The sequence below is a fragment of the Lichenostomus cassidix genome, chromosome 19 (assembly GCF_008360975.1).
Source record: "Lichenostomus cassidix isolate B80296 chromosome 19, HeHo_3.0, whole genome shotgun sequence".
Classification (NCBI taxonomy): domain Eukaryota; kingdom Metazoa; phylum Chordata; class Aves; order Passeriformes; family Meliphagidae; genus Lichenostomus; species Lichenostomus cassidix.
In genome coordinates, this window is record NC_139499.1 from 1,343,232 (window position 1) to 1,360,722 (window position 17,491).

The 17,491-nt window shown below is 45.9% G+C and overlaps 1 protein-coding gene and 1 long non-coding RNA gene across 10 annotated transcripts in view; both read left to right on the plus strand.

Annotated features, from left to right (window-relative positions):
* The window catches only part of AUTS2 (activator of transcription and developmental regulator AUTS2), a 748,905-nt gene that overhangs the window by 255,170 nt on the left and 476,244 nt on the right, over positions 1-17,491 (plus strand). The window lies entirely within an intron of this gene.
* On the plus strand, positions 342-15,896 carry LOC146428922 (uncharacterized). The gene is made up of 4 exons (XR_014855853.1): positions 342-852; positions 1,147-3,378; positions 3,490-3,603; positions 6,259-15,896. It is a non-coding gene; the product is annotated as an uncharacterized LOC146428922 (long non-coding RNA).

Sequence of the window (17,491 nt, forward strand, 5' to 3'; positions counted from 1 at the left end):
AAATATTTGAAAATTGTATAGCAGAAAAAATAAGAACAGACCAGATCAGATAATCAAGTTATTGGATTTGTTTGAGAGAAAAAATAATCTTGTTTGCAATCAGATGTGAGAGCAGCATTGTCTGCTCTATCAAATATTTATGTGTGCTTTTAGCAAATTTGAAGACACTGGTTGTGTGAAACAGCACCAGGCCTGTTAAAATCCTGTTTTATTACAGGGTGGGGTAGGTGCAGGGACAGAGCATGGGGTGGAGAGGGGATTCTGAGTGGAATTTCATGTGTCCAAGTTCACCTCAGCTGAACACCTCAGTCTGTGCCAAAACACGAGGACCTTATGTTGCTTTTAGGGACTCTGGAGGCTCTTCCCTAAAACAGTCCTGAAGAAATGACGGACTGAGGTGATTTCCATGCAAGAGTGAAATTAGGGAGGTTCTAACTCCATTCCTAGGCAAAGATTTTGGGGTTATAATGGATATTTCCATCAAAACATCAGTGCATTGTTCAGTAGTGATATAAAAGTCTAAGCAGCTAAAACGAAGGGAGTGTTCTCAGGATGGAACAGAGAACATTGCAGTGATGGAACAGAAATCCCTGATTCACCTGCTGTGACCTGTTGCTCTCGTCAGCCCATCTCCAAAGACTTGCAGACACTGAGGGCTCAGGGAAGAACTGCAAGGCTGTTCAGAGGTGTTCAGCTGCCCCTGTGTGAGGAAGAACTCAATGGACTGGAACTCAGCTGGGGGGATAAGGAAAGGAGATGTGACAGAGGTCTGTGAAATCAAGCAGGACACCAGAGGATGGGAATTGTTCATTGCCTTCCAGTGTGAGGACTTGGAGATGCCAGAGGAAGTTGGTAAGAGACAGGCTGAGGAGAGCAGAAGTAGGTGGTTTTTGGGGAGGCGTTGGCCAGTGCAACTGGGTGTTGTCAAGGAAATTGTAGATGCTAGAAGTTGACATTGCCTGTGGGGAAGTGGACAAATTAATGAAAAATAAATCAGTGCCACTGAACAGGCAGGAACTCTGTCAGGAGCTCAGAGAGTGACTGGAGGTGGAAACAAGGGGGAAGATGTAGGTCTATAAATAGAGAGACAGGAGTATTACATGTATTTATCATATTTTTATTCTCTTCCTTTGGACACCCCTTTAGGGCCACTGCTGGAAAGAGGATGCTGAGCAAGCTGAGCCTTTGCTGTGGCCCAACACAACTGTTCTCTGTGCTGGTGGCACTGGGGCAGCTCTTTCTGAAACATCTTGTCTTACATGATGACTGCTGCATAAAATGGATTTTATCAACACCCACCAAGCTCTGCAGCTTTGTATTGGGCTGTGGTTGTTACCTTCAGATAAAGGCACATAGTGATTACAGTGTGGTGTTAATAGCTGGATTCTTATTTTTTGCTGAAAGTGCTCTGGGTCTGGGAAGGAGAATCTCACATTGCCTCTTCATTCTCTCCAGACATGGAATGGGTGTGAAGGGAGAGTTATCTATGCAGAATTTTGGAAAGAATTACAATGCATTCCTTTGAAGTTACTGGACAAGGTACAGAACCAAGAGAAGGGTTTTCCAAGGCTTTCCAGGAGCATTTCCATTGCAGTGTCCCCAGAAAAGTTTAAAGATGGGTTAATCTTCAGCACCCCAGTGAAAAATCAGGACAAACCTTTAAACCTAAATTACATTCACAATTGAATGAGGTGACAGGAAAACTTCTGGGGCAGATGAGGAAAGTTGGAGTCTAATTAAATGGAGTAATTTTATTCCTTTGGGAATGAGCTGTGAAAGCCAACACGGTAACACAGCAGGTTCAAAGGTCTTTGTGTAGGTCCTAATCTGCTTAAAAGATGGGATTGAATTTCACTGCCTGTATCACAAACTTGAGTTCAGTAACTAAATAGTTCCTTTCTTCAGCATCTAAATATAAACTGTGAAAGAAGGCAGAGGAGCTTAAAGGAGGGGAATTAAGCTGTGTCTATGCACACATGCTGCCTATAGCTCAGTGATAATCGTAGAAATATGCGAAAATCTCTGTAGCTGGTCTTTTTTCCCACCCTCTTCAGCTGTGTGGCTTTGATGGCAGCTCTAACATACCTTGTTAAAGTTGTGCTTCAAGGCAAACATCTCATCTGTAGGTCTCAGCAATGGTTTAAATGTCTCCTTTTGCCTTCCCCTACAGCTGATGTTTCTGCTTTTCTCTGCACATTTGGAAATAAGTTCTGAGCAGTGAAAGCTGTCAGGGTGGTGGGGCTGAGCCTTTGTCAGGAGAGGGGAGCAGATCCCTGTCCCAGGGGGTGCACGTGGGTTGCATTACTCTGTAGCTTTATTCAAGCTAGATTTGTAGCTCCCAGTGTTCTACACAACACAGATGTTAGAGATGAACAGATAGCGCTTCTATTTCCTTGTTTAGTGTTCTGTCATTTCTGTGATTTGTGATCAATCTTTGTCCAGCCCTCTTGAAACTTCGCCTGTGTTTGTTGTGTTCTCTGGGATTGTCAATGATCTCCTTTAAAAGCCCAGGATCCATTCCATCTGGTCCCAGGAACTTGGCAGCTTGCATGGCAAGCAAGAGCTGATTTTTTTTTTCCTTCTGTGAGTGCTAGTTCAGAGAAGTCAATTCATGGCTAAAAAGATTAAATCCCTAAATCAGAAAAGCTGGAAAAAATATAACAATGGCAACTCTGCCAAGGAAGTGCTTCTTGTTGGATTAAAAAATCTTATGACAAGTTGAAAGAGAGAGATTTGGAAGGGTAATTCAATTCTGTTGTCAATCCAGGAGAGTTAAAGCTGAAACTGTGTTAGAATACATTAGCAGCACTGCCTGGACAGAGAGAATCAACTGCCTCTCAGAGCCAGTTTTGTGCTGGTTTCCATTCTGCCTCTGCTGTGACCTGGTTTGGATTCCTTGAGGTTCATCACCTGCAGTGTTCTCTGCTCCCCTGTCTGGGTTCCCCTGTGACATCAGCTGTGCTCTGCAGCAGTGAGGACACGGGGAGTGGCAGTGGGAGATGGAAAGGGGTCAGGCTGGCAGACTGGGAGAGAGAGGCACCCATCTGGAGCGTTGGAGGTGTCAGGGACACCTCGCACAGCTCCCCTCCCTGCTCAGGGACTGGCAGCACATTGCTGCTGTTCTCCCTGCTCTCCCTGAGCAGCTCTGGCTGGTGGGAGGAGAGAGCTGCTTTCACCTGCTGGGGATGTCCCCGATGTCAGTCAGAGCTCTGCCTGTGCTGCTGGAGAAGCCTTGCAGGAAGGCAGCACTCTGTGCCAGAGAGAGCCCTTGCTGCTGGTTCTGCCCCTGCTGTGTTCTCCCCAGCTTCCCACACATTCCCTCCTTGCATGTGAGAAAGGGGAAAGCAAAAGAAGCCAAAATCATCTCCTTCATTCAAGGTACAGATTGAATTTTGCTGTTCTGGATTAGGAAACAGTTCAGTACTTGAATATCACTGTGGTATGTTTGTGGGAGCGACTGGGAACACAAAATCCCACTTTTCTCCTCAGCACAGACAGAAGATGACAGAGAGGTCTGAGTCCTGCTGTCTGTGGAGGAAGATTACTGAAAGAGGAGCTGCTTTTGTGACCATGTCTAGTGGTGACACCTGAGACCAATAGAAGGTATAAATCTAAATATCTAATAAATCTAAAAATAATTAGGTATACTGAAAAGTGTTCCGAAAAGAGTTACAAAAAGTGCCCTGGCATAGTGCCCCAGAGATTTTATATTGCATTCTTCTTGCCTTGTAGGTTTGTGTGGGGTCAGGACGTGGATAAATATAAAAGCTCAGTCCTTTCAAAGACACCTCTTTGTTAAAACCACATCTCTTCTGGCCTTAGGCAATGGACTGACTACATGGATATCTTACACAATCATGAAAAGTATTTAAAAACAATTAGTTATGGATGTTTGATGGGACTGCTTGCCTTGGGAGGTACTAACAGCTGATTGCTGTAGTGAGTGACCCATGTGGGCTCCTGCACCCCAGAAAGGGCAAGGACAAGGACAGTGAGAGCTGTTTTAAAAACTTGTGGGCTCAAAATCAGGGTAAACTTTCCCTTCTCATTCTGGCCAGTTCAGACTTGGATCCTTCCTCCTCTAACTTCAAACTTGTAAATATGCCTGAATTAGGGATCTCACCTCCTCAGGATCCCTGGGCCCAGGAGGACAGAAATTAGCTCACTACAGGGCCTGAATGGCTTTTTGAGGTTCTTGATTTTCCTTGATAGCGCAGCAGCACAGGCAATTAGGCCTCTAGGTTAGTTTTTGAATTTAAACAGACTTGTTTTTAGGTAGGTGAAACTTTGCATCTCTGTGCAAGAGGAATATTGTTTAATTTCTCCATCTGTGAAGGGTGATCAGGTTTGGAATGTTAGAGGTGCTGGGGTGCTCTGGGGGCACAGATGGGCTCCTCGTCTGCCTCCCACACAGGGAGGAAGTGTCTGTTCAAATATTCTGAGTGATCCTTGTTTGTGAGAGTTAACAAGCACCTACAGATGTTCCTTGACCACGAATCTGGCAGCTTCGCACTTGCATATGTTGTTTTTATCCAAAGTAGCACTTGGAGGACCCCGGGAAAGTCTGAGCCTGACTGCAGCCACACTTGGCCTGCCCTGAGAGCTTGGCAGCTGAAAGGGCCTTACAGGACAAGGCTGTTCACACCACTGAGCAAACATCACCCAGCAAGGCTCTTGGGGTGGAAGTGGCTGCTGGAAGTGTGGTTTGCTGTCCAAAGTGCACAGTCAGGGGCAGTGGCTGTGCCAGCAGGTCACCCACAGAGCAGCAGGACAGGGCTGGGCACATCCTGCCCTCCCTGGCTGTGCTCACAACGAGCAGTCCTGGCACTCAGCACATCAGGGGACACTGGCTGGCAAAGCCTCTGCATCTCTGAGACCAGAGGTATAAATATACAAGGAAATGTGGGAGCTCTCAAGTCCAGCATATCCTTTGCTGTCACCTCATTTCTTTCATCCTTTTCAAAAGTCAAAATAGAGCCTCTCTCCACAACCATTTCTATCCCGTGTGGAACTGAGTCAGTGCTCAGTGCTGACCTGGGAAGAGTTCCCTGCACAGCTGCAAACTGATTTTTATCATGCCCAGAGTCAAAACTGAAAAGATTTGTGTAGAACTCTCTGTGTGTGGGCACATTTATATTTGTAATGCAATACTTGTAGCTCTAAACATTGCATGTAGTGTTTAATATATAATTACATTAGACATATAATACTTCTAGGTTTAAACACAGACAGACATAGGTACAACATTGATTGGATCTGTATGATTTTGGTAGATAGTCTAATATTTTTCCTTTTTGGAATAATTCACTGAGGTGTATATAAGAAAACAGGAAAAGGCTTTAATTTCCTTTAATAATCCTGACTGCCACAATCAATGCGGTGAAAGCCAACGTGTCTGACTGGAGATGCACTAGTAGGTGCTGGTGTCACTGCAAAGACTGGGAGACAAGATAGCAGCCTGGGAATTCCTAGGAAACATTTTCTGATATATGCCTCTGGTTTGTGATGGGGAAATTTTTGCATAATTCTATAGCTCTTCTTAGTCTGGATTAGGGTTCAGCTAAAATCAAAACTGTGGAGCAGCTTCATCAGGATGTTTGCTTATGGACAGATCCTTGCAGTTCACAAGACAGATGAAGGAGTTAAGCTTTAAGGGATCAGTGGTGCAGATGCCCAGATTCCTTACATGGTATTGAATATTACACCAAGCTGGTATTTACATCTTTTGGAGCCTGACTGCAGATCTGCTGTGGGGTGTTTCTGAACAGCTGCTCTGGCCTCACTGTAGCAGTGTTACCTCAAGTCTGATTAATGAGCCGAAGCTGTGTTCACTTCCCAGAACTTTCCTGAGTCTGCCCCAGACCTTGTCCTCATTTTATCAATTATTGCTGTGGTCACACCCAGCTGTGAGACACGACCCCAGTGTGATGTCCTCACAGGGTTACACAGAGAGTGTCACCAGCCAGGCAGCAGCAGGTGAATGCCTGAGGATGAATTTTAAAGGGAAGAATAATGGTATCTTCTCCTGAAAGATCCTAGTCTGCCATGCAGCTAATCTCTTCCTAAAATGGAGTCAATATGTCCTTTTGCATGTAAGAGCAGCAGTGTGGAAGCCTGAGGCACTTGCACAAAGAAATGTCACAGACTGAAGGCAAGGGTGAGGTTGTACCTGGGCACACAGGGTCATGTCTGACCACAGCAGACTTTCCTCTCAAAAGAAGCACAAAAATGGTTGTGATGTTATTTTCCTCTCACTAGATCAGCACTTTAGCAAACTCAGGAGCAGACAGTCTGGAACACGATGCCCTCTTTTCCTGCTGGAGATGCAAACATTGTGCAGCTGAGGCTGTGCTGGAGGTGCTCTGTCCCACCAGGCAGGGCAGGAGCTCTGTCACTGGGCTGCTGCTGCCTGGGCTTCCCTGCAAAGAGCCTGACAAACAGATTTCCCTGCTGGAAAATGGCATTAAATTAAATAGGTATCAGCCTGCTGCTCTGAGAGCTGAATGTCAGTGCTAATAAACCAGAGGCTCCATCTTTCCCAAAGGACCTTTGGAATCAATTGAAAGCTGCGTCCTCCATCCCCCTTTCCCAGCGGGTAAATGTTACTCTTGTGCTGTGCCACTCTGTCCCCGCAGTGAGGGACACTACCAGCACGCCGTGCTGATTGACAGCATTGCTCCCAGCACTGGAGGAGAGGAAGTGACCTTAAACTCTGGGGTTGTGGTTCTGTTTTGACTGTAAGAAAATACTCCTTTTTTTCTTTTTTTTCCCCCCTTTCCTTTTTTAAAACACTGCCCTGCCAGCCTGGCTTTCTAGTCATCTCTGTGTATTTTTTAAGGTCTTAACCCCTTCCTGCCTTGAGGTGGAATTAGATAAGCTTTGAAAGCAGCTCAATGTCATTTGTTTAAATTAAAAAAAAAAAAAAAAAGAGAGAGAGAAAAGAAAAAAATAAGAGTGAGACTAAAGCAAGGAAGGTGACCTTGCAAAGTTGCCCCTAGAAAAAGATCTCTCCTATCACAAGCCTAAAGTAATTAGCTTTATTTTTGGTGTTGCCTTGTGTGAATTGTTCATGCATCTCAGCTGGCTGTGGAAATGCCTAATGACAGCCTGAGTGTGCTTTCCAGGCTGCTTGGCCACTGCCTGTGCAGGGGTTTGCCCTTCCCTTGGGATGTTCCCTCTGCAGGGAATGCTGGTGCCCTCTGAGCTGAAGTCTGTGGTTGAGGGGATCCTGCATCACTCAGCACAGAAACTCAAGGCTCCTAGACAAGAAATAATAATATAAAAAATTATCACTGTTACTATCAATGTAACAAACTCTTCTTGCCCATTTTACTATTAAATGATGTTGAAGTTACTGCTTCACAGGGCAGAAAGGATCCCTTGCCCCATTTCTGTTCCTTTCTACGTGCAGTTGAAAGCTCCTGATGGGCTGAGATGAGGCTGTCAGTGTCTTGGCAAAGCCATTCCATGCCTTGTGTGCAGGGAAGTGTTCTGCATGAGGGCTGGCTGGATCCTGCAGCTCCTGCACAGCTGCCCAGGAGCAGGGTGAGCAGAGGGGCTGCTTGGAAATGACTCTGCTGCTGTCTGTCATGGGCTGCTGCTCTTCCCTGGGCTGCTGCAGTGTTGCAGTCACTCCTCAGCTCTTGGGGCAGTGGATTTGCCTCCTCAGCTCCTCCAGAACACCAACCCCAGCCCCTTGCCTCTGTGAAGAGCTGATGTTTCCACCCAGCACAGGGACAGCCATCCCGCAGCCAGAGGTGGCTGACCATGGGGAAACGTGCTGGTGGACATTGTAAGGAATGCTGTCCTGGCTGTTCCTCGGCTCTCAGTGATGTTGAAAAGTCCTAAGATGACATGGCTGTTGGTTTCCTGTCACTAATGGCATAAATTCAGCAATTATTTTGAGCAACAGTGAAAAAGTAAATGCAGATATTGTTGTGCAGGTTTGGCCAAAGTACTTGGCTTTGGTGTGTAACCTGTTTCTGGGTGTAATTACCTTCCCTGTTAGCACTGTGGTCGTTAGGGTAGAGCAGTAATCAGGTTTTGGCAGGAGGCAGTGCTTTGTGTCTGCAAACCCCTGCTCTGATCAGGAGGGAGGATCAGGCTGTGGCTGCTCCAGAGCCATGGCAGGGCAGTGCTGGAGCCACAACAGCAGCTTGGCGAGCTCTGAGCCTGAAATTTCCAGAGAATCAAGCGTTTGAGGTGTGCTGATGCAGTCTGGGGGCAAAAGGATGAGCTGTGATGTCAGTGGTGTGTAGGACGTGAGAGAATAGGTCAGTGTCTCAAATCCACCCTCGTGGTGTCTGCTGCCTCTGACAGGGGCAGTGCTGCTGCCAGCAGAGCAGGTCATGGGAGGCAGATGTGGGATAATCTCTTCTCCACCTTAAATCTTCTCCTGGTTTAAACCCTGAGAACAAGCTTTAATAGCCTTCTTAATGGGTGCAGTTCATTGAATTCTGTGTGGATTATGGCTTGTTCCATTTGGCTTGATTAGGTTCAGCAAGGAATTGGGAACAAACTTCAGAGAGACTCATTTTGAATGGGGAATGAGATCAGAGCTGACTCTGACATATATTAGTCTGAAATGCAAAAAATCAGTCGTGTTTCTTCCCTCAGCTGAGTGCACACACTTCCTGGGCTTTCAGAGGATCACTCCACAGCCTTGGCTGTGGTATGCAGCTATGGCAGCTCTGCAGAGCTTCTCTTAAAAAGGATGTATTTTCTGGCTAGCGCAACAGGAGGAGTGGAATGTCTGAATGTGGATGTGAAACATAGCTGCAGTCATTCCCCTGCTCAGGCTGACTTTCAGGATCATCCCTGCTCCTTCCACTTATCTAAATAAATCAACTGTAATTTCTTACAGCTTGTGTGGCCCAGTGTTGATTTTTTTTTTCCTTCCTTAAAGTAAACCGAGGTCACTTCTGCCAGAGCATAATCTCTCCTGTAGTGCAGTGATTAAATGCTGGTAGTTGGAGGGCTAGGAAAATACAGGAATTGCTTCTTCTAGAAAAAGCAAATTTTTTTAAGATCTGTTTTGATTAGTCACTAGGATTTGTTTACAGAGCTCTCTGGGAATCTCAGATGTTTTGGGTGAATCAGAGTAGGTATCAACTATTCCCCTGGGATCAGCACAACGTGCAGGATGAGGCAGAATAAGTGTGTCAGATTTACTGGTATCGTGTAAAGAGGGAATCCTTCTGCAGCCTCTCCCTTGCCTTCTTCAGACTCCAAAAATGCCTGATCTGAACCAGCTTAAAGGGTTTTATTTTCCCTTTCCTTTGTTTGAAGTTTAAGCCCTGTGCAAACCCATTAGAAAAGATGCATTGTTGGATAGGCCCCGATAGCATCAGCTGCCAGTTTATCTTTCATGTCACACAGTGGCTCCCATTACTGCCCAGGGGCTGCTGCCTTGGATTGTTCCCATCGTTTGGGTGGCTTTTGACCCACCAGAGTCCTGATCTGGGCTTGTGCCTTCAATGAGCCCTCTGTTATCAGCCTCCCAAATATTGGTGTACCTAGCAGAGCCTGGCACCGTGTCAAGGCTGTGGGCGTCCTTAAGATTCATCATTGATAGCTCACATGCTTTTTCCTCTCGAAGGAAAACAAGCACTTTTTGTTTAAGTTCACTAATGTTTGGCAAAGAAATATAGTGGTAATTATACACCCAACCTCCTCCTCCCCCTGCACCCCCAATCCCAGTTTTATAAAGGCAGCTAGCACTGGAACTGAAATAAATGTCATGAATGAATAATAATTTCTTTCATTTACACAGTAATTAAACTTGTTGAATGCAGACTTTATGCTTTACTGCACAGTGTTTAATTTGAGTGGTAGATCCAGGCTTTTGTTAAATTCAGGAAGGGAAAAAATGAAAATCTACTTGACTATCAGTGTGTTTTGTTACAAACACTTTGTGGTTATATTTTTTTTTCCTACAGTGATGCTGACAAAGGGGAGAATGTGCTTTTCAGACTGTGGTTTGCATCTTTACAAAGGTACTTTGTGGCCAAGGTTTCAGAAATGTGACAGAGATGTACCTCCAATGCTTTATGGCTGCAGGGATTAATCAGCAGTTCTGAAACCTTGGTTATGGATATAGATGCCCTATTTTAGCAATTCTGCTTTCCACAGGACTCATTTTTTCCTTCTGTGCAATCTTGAAGTTGTTTAGGTGCAGATCTCCCCATGAATCAGCCTCTTTGCCTTCCTAACCAAATGCAGGACCACAATCACAGCAATATTTATACTGCTGTGTGTGTGGTGATGTCCTTATCCAGCTGGGCAGGCAAAGGAGGGGTTGAACAGTGACAAGGATGGAAAAGTTGGATGTTTTAGATGGAGAAACAGTGCAGGTGGCAGAGGTCCAGGTTACCTGGCATGCCCTTCCCCTGCAGGAGTGAAGTCAGGGATTTTTTGAAATGAATGGGAAAAGAATTAAGCTGCATGGGATGAATGGAATCTCGGGTGACTTGAGGATGAGAACAGGGATAGTGTTGATGGGAAATGCTTTGGTTACTTGTCAGGCATGGGAATTTTGTGAGGAGCCATTCAATCTCCACTCCAGAGAATGACAAAGGAACCTGTGTGCCCAATCAGCCCAGGCTTCCCAGACACTCAGGTTCAAGGCTCTGGCCAGCTGTCCAGGAGAAGACACTGAGCCAAGGAGCAGATGTTGAAATAAGGGTTGTTCAGCCTGGGCCACCAGCTCACATCTTGATGCTTCAAGTTTTGTTAATTGTGTCTCATTATATTTTAAAACAGAGACTTGTAACAGCATTGTTCCCTTTTCCTGTGAGTGTAAACTCTCAGGTACCCCAAGTTTGTGCTTCTGAGCAGTGACTTTTGCTGTTGTTGAGCTGTTTGTGGAGACTTGCATGTCTGAGTGCAGGAGGTTCAGCAGGGACAGGCAGAGGGACTCCATGGCAACTAAGCAGGAGCTGCAAAACTTCTGAACTTTTTAGGCTGCAAAGCTGGTTAATTGATGTGATTGGGACAATTGCTTAGTCTTGCCAGTGTATTCTGAAGAAGTGGTTGTTTGCTACTACTCCTCAATATTCCCTAACACAGGTCAGCAGCTCCCAGCCAGCAAGCTTAGTGAGCACTGTGGAAGAGGAGAGGTGACAGTGAGGGACTGCAGGAGATGCCTGAGGATGGGGCATGGCAGCTTTGCCCCTGGGGCTTCCCAAAAGGACAGCTTGGCAGAGGTGAAGGCAGCAGCACCTCCAGCTGTGGCTCCTGCCAGCCCTGCCTTTCCAAAGCCCTGTTTCCTTGAGCCCTCAGTGCTGTGGAATGAGTGGGGCAGACAGGATCAGTGCCTGTGGCTGGCTGAGGTTCACAGAGGTCTCCCAGGACTTGGGACATTGAAAGGGAAAACCATCCATGGCTGGGGATGGTGGCTCATGTGTGGCTTTGAGTCTCGAGGCAGCTGTTACCCCAAAACTGCAACCACAGAAGCCTCTCAGGAGCTTTCTCAGAGTAGTTCCCAAAAGCTAGAAAAAGTGCTTTAATTGTCCTACATCCAAGGATTAATTTTTCCCCCTTTTCCGCTCTCGGGGGGCTGACATCTACAAACGTGTGTTGCTAACTTCATTTTCTTTCTTACTGAGGGAACAAGAGGCACTTGGGCTGTTTTGTTTATAGCTGTGCTCTCAGCCGGCTGCATGTCTGGAGATGAAGGTGACAGCTTGAGATTTGTGAGCCTAATTGGCATACAAAAAAATTAATCCACTGGGAAATGAGTTATTTGCAATTATCTGTAGATTTGGCTTTATTTCATGGAGACAAATATAGTTGCTTGGTGACTTAATTACAACATTTTTTTAAGATTATGAGATTTTAAAAAGGATATCATTATTAGCAAGATCTTGAGACTATATTTGGTGATTCCATAATTACAACTATGGCCATATTTGTTAGCTCAGAGAATAATACGTGGAAGCTTTTAATTAAAATAATGAGATCTGTTCTTGCAGATATGCTTTCAAGTACCACCCTTGGATAACAGGACCCTTTATTGTTCAATACAATCTAAAACAAGCTGTACTGTGCTGGGAGAGTGTCACAACTGAGGCTGAGACAGATCAGCATTAAAATATTCTTTGGCTGTGGGTTAAGAGGATGAGCATGAACTGGGTAAAGCAGCTAATTGTCAACAGCTCAGCTGAGCTCTGCTTGCCAAGGAAGCTTCTCAGAGCCCTGCTGGCTGCAGCACAGAGAAAATGGTTAGAAATAGTAAAATATTCTGCATCTGTGTGGTTTCTGTTGGTGTTAAGGGCACACAAATGTGAGCACAGATCTCAAATTGCTGCTCCCTGAGCTGATTCCCAGTGGCTGGGATTCACACCAGCCTGTGGTTGCTGGATGAGCACTGGGCTGGACACCCCAGCCATCCGTGTCCCCCTCAGCACAAACTGGGTGAGCCCCAGGTTGATTTGGGTCACTGGGAGGTCACCATCGTGCTGGGATGGTGGCTCCTGACTGCCAGAACAGCCAGAGTGCCCAGTGAGAGGGTCAGATGAGCTCCCTGACTGCAGGGTGTCCATCTCCTTGGGGACAAACCAGCTCTGCTCACAGCTGGGAACCACTGAGTGCTGTCCTGTGACTCCAGCAGGGCTGCAGCCACTCCCAGGGACTCTGTTTTAGCCAACATTGTGCACAGGCTTTGATACTACAGAATGCATTGGCCTGGATTGTGCTGTTAGAGGAAAATACTGCTATTACTGCTGTCACTCACTGTGATGGACTCACTGAGGAGGCCTAAAGCACATTGCTGAAGTACTGTCAGAGATCAGCAAGGGATCTCCACGGGGTGGTTTTTACCCTGTTACTGATGTGGTTACTCCACCAGACCTACTTGCCATCACCATTTTCAGATGCTCATTTTGCTGTTCTCCTGCATGGGAGTTACAGCACACATCCCTCCTGGCACAGAGCACAGCCCTGTGCCCTCTGGAAGCAAAGCAAAGAGCTAAGTGGACTTAAGTATACACTGAATCAGACCCTACAGGAGGGAAGAATTAGACATGCAACATCAAAGCAGTATTTCCACATCTGGGAAAGTGTTCAGAGAGTCCCCAAAGGTAAGCTTAAAAAAAAAAAAAAGTCAAGTGTGTTCATTTCTTATTAGCAATGTTATTGGCAATGAGATATTCTAACTGAATTACTCCTAATTAAAATAATTATGTTTTCTAAGTACTCTGATCTGTAGAGACCATGTAGAGAATCAAAGGCAGAAATAAACAGCACCTTGTAAATTCTCTCTAAGCTTGATGATGCTTAAAGTGGTTTTTTATGATTCCACTTGCTCTGCATGGGTTGGTGCTCATGCCATGATGGCTTTTGGGAACTCACTGCTGGCTCAAAAAACCAACTGCTGCCATGTGAAGGATGAGCTGGGAAAAGCTCAAGGGTCAGATGAGGAAAACAGGGTTGGTTCTCTGCCACCTCCACACCCATCCTGCCTGACCTTGAGCAGCATCTTGAACCTGCTCCACCTGGATTTTCCACCAGCAACTGGGCTGTTATCTCAGTTATCTGTGCATTGCTGTCTTAGTCTGGACTCTGTCAGAGCCTTTCTGGCATGCAATAACCAAAAATCTCAGTAGTGATCTCTGATTTCTATCAGGATTGGAAAAAAAAAACCCAGGAAAGCAGCTTTTTGTTGATGAAGGGTGAAAGGTGAACCCCAGAGTCAGACACTGAGTAGTCCTCCAGGGTGGTTGCTAAGATGAAGCTGTGATTCCTGCTGAGATTGGCACTGGAATATTGCTTTGCTGTGGGGAGATACCTTTCCTTTCGCTCGGTTCTGAATGGAGTGAATAATCCTACTTTATCTCCCTGCTGCAAAACACTTCGATGAATCAAGGACTAATCTGTCTGGGGAGGTAGAAATCATCAGTCTCAGGCTCTCCAGATCCATCCTCTGATCCGCAGATCAGTGTTGTCCTCAAAGGGAGCTTTCCCTGAGCCTTGTGCTGGGAACACCCTGCTTGTCCTGCCTCGGGTGCAAGGACCCACTCTGCCTCTGCCTTGTCACACCCCATGGCAAATGTTTCTTCATGGGGCACTGATTTTTTCAGTGTGTTTTGTGTTGCCAAGTGTGTATGGATGGTAAATCACAGCCTGTTTGTGGGGTCACAGGGGTCAGGTTTGACAGACAGGATCTGTCACTCAGTGCCAGCCCTTGGAACAGCCAGCACCTCCTCGTGAGGATGTGGATTCTGTGCAATGGTTGTTGGTGGTGTCTCTTCCTTGGACATGCAGCTTGGTGTTGGCAAAACACTTTGCACAGACAGGCAAGGTTGGGACATTCAGCCCAGGGCCATGGCGAGGGCCTGGGATGTTGGGAGCCCCTGGCAGCAGGGACTTGTTGCCCATTCAAGGGGACCCTGCTGCTGTCACAAAATATTTGTCTGGTGGAAGCTGTCCTGCCCATGGCATGGGGTTGGAGCTAGATAATCTTTCAAGTCCTTTCCAACCCAAACCATTCTGGGATTCCATGATTTTCTCCTTTATGGTGACCCTTAGCATTGTCTTGAATCAATCTAAAGGCCTAATCAGTCTCAGAATAAGCTAATATTTATCATACACAACCTTTATAAAGGCCAAACATTGCAGTTTCTTCTGACGAGGAGAAAATTTCAAAGGTTCCTCACATCAAATACTGCTGATTTTTCTTTTTCTTTCTTCTCATGATCATGATTAAAATTCATTCAACATCCTCTTGCAACGAAAAAAAAATATATATACATTTGATGGCTTTGTGCTTTCTTCCCCTCCCTCTGTAAAAATAGAAAAGCTTTCAGATGTTGCATGAACAAAGATATGGAAATGTGAGAAGAGGGCAGCATCTGGAGGTTTTCAAACACGAGAACACGGGCTGTACGTTTCTTTTGCTGTTAGAAGAGTGAAAAGCTGTTTCCTGTCATTTCCCATCTTGTCACTCGCAAGGCTGGCATCTTGCGGCTCCTTGCACCAGCTGTTGTTTTTTTCTCCACAGACAGATGGTGCAACCTCTTTGATAATTTTTTTTCCATGTTCTGAGGATTTTGCATGTGTACTACCTTTATGTAATGATCATATAACCCTGTCACTCACTTTATCCTGTTAGCAGTGTCATCCCTGTAAGAAGGAGGAGGAGGTGGCAGTGTGAGGAACTTAATCCTCCTCTTGTGTTCTGACATGCTTTGAAAATACACTGTGGAGCTGCAGTTACAAATGTTTCCAGAAGCCTTCTGTATTCCTGTCTCAGGGATTCCAGAATATTGGCTGTGATTTTGTACGATTCCTCTGTTTGTGTGAATTTGATGCAGCTTTATTGTAATTAGAGGATTTTTTGTCCCCTCCCAATGTGGTACTGTAGCACAAAAGTACATTTTTGCTTTGTATTCCTGGAATACAAACCTGGACTGTTACAAATAATGGCAATGCAGCTGCTTGTGGAAAGGAATAGAAATGACTTCTTGTATCTCATGAAATGGCTATACTTAACACTTGTAATTCCTTTATTTCCTCTGATTTCCACCTGCTTTGCAGTGTTGCAATGTGGCCCTTCTGATGGTCCTGTCTTGCTGAGGATTGAAAGCTTTTGAGGCTTGCTGGACATACCTGGATGTCCTGAAGCTGCAGACGAGCAGATATCACCACATCCCTGCCTTCCCCAGGCATGGCAGAGCAGTCTGGATCCATCTGGGAGAGGCAAATTGATGATTGCCCCTGGGGTGGTTTCTTTTGTACAGCAGACTTTGCTCCTCCATCCCACCTCACAGAATTCACATGTGAGCACGGTGCAAATAAAGCTGTGTCAAAGGTGGGACGAATTGGTGAAATTAATGAATCCTGAGCAGCCAAGCTGCTGGAATGGGCCTGAGTGGGGGTGGGAGGTTGGGTGTCTACAGCAGGAGCTGGGCAGGTGTGCTCCAGTCCATTTTAGGGAGGGGATTGTGCCCCTGTGCTCAGGTGAGAGCTCACCTGCAGAGCTGCCCCAGCCCTGGCTCAGCACAGCAAGGAGCTGGAGCTGCTGGAGGAGTCCAGAGGGCCAAGATAGCACAAGGATGGAGCAGCTCTGCAATGGGGAAAATCTGGGAGAGTTGGGATTGCTCAGCCTGGAGAAGAGATGCTTTGGGGGCACCTGGTTGTGGCTTTCCAGGACCTGAAGGGAACTTACAGGAAATGTGGAGAGAGACAATTTACAAGAGCCTGGAGTACCAGGACACAGGGAATGGCTTCCCAGTGCTAGAGGGCAGGGAGAGATGGGATATTGGGAAGGAATTGTTCCCTGGCAGGGTGGGCAGGCCCTGGCACAGGGTGCCCAGAGAAGCTGTGGCTGCCCCTGGATCCCTGGCAGTGTCCAAGGCCAGGTTGGACAGGGCTTGGAGCAGCCTGGGACAGTGGAAGATGTCTCTGTCCATGGCAGGGGTGGCACTGGATGGTCTTTAAGGTCCCTCCAGCCCAAACCATTCTATGATTTTCACCAGTCTAAGTGAGAGATCAAAGCTTTGTTCCTTTGTTGCAGGACACCACAGAAACTTTTTGGATGCATTTTAAATTGGAAATTAAATCCTAACAGTCTAGTTTTGCAGGTATTACTATGCATAATTAAGATTAAAAATACGATAGCAATGTCATTTTGATGATGAGATCTGTGATTTCTGGAGTTGAGCCCATTTTTGTAATGAGTGGGGTTTAATGGTACTTTGGATATTTCTATATTTCTCTCAGAAAGTGATATTACAGAGTGAATATGTATTTTTTTATTGGCACTGTGCTGCACATTTACTGGTCCTGTCCCCTCCAGAGTAACAGGTGTAATTGGCAGAAGACAGGTAGTAATGAACCATCCTGTTTTCCGTTCTTTGTTTGCCTTTGCATTGTGTTTGTCTGTGCTGAGAAGAGCATCCTCTTCCCACAGCCAGAAAAATGTTTGCTCTGAATTGTTTACTGAGTGCCATGTATAAAAGCGTGGCTGCTGTCATAGAAGTGACTATAAAAGTGACACCATGGGGCTCACTGTTTATTTTCTCTTTCTCCCTGTCTTGGAGACTTTCTAGAGCACATTTTCTCAGCTCAGCCACAAGTGCTGCAGTCTCCAGCTGTCAGCAGGAAAATCAGAGCTTTGTGAACCCCACAGGGTCAGGTTCATGATGTTATTGGAAAGCTCAGAGCTCAACCTCTCTGAAACATCCCCTTTGCTTCCCACCTCGGGACCATGACTGTGGTTGGCTTCTTAAGGGGTTGGCTTCTTCTGACCCACAGGGCTCCCTCCTTACGTTTGTTTTTTGAATTTTTTTCTTGTAATCCAATCTGCCTTTTCTGGTTTTTCCACCTGTGCTGGAAATGTGATAGGAGAGGCAGATTCCAATCTCAAATGTTTCTGTAAGGACAGGCAGAATGAAAATAGTGAGTTGGGCAATCTATATCCAGAGATCAAATGGAAAATAAAAAATTCACTTTGGGTGAATATAGGATTTCTGCATGTGGGGGAGTCAAGATC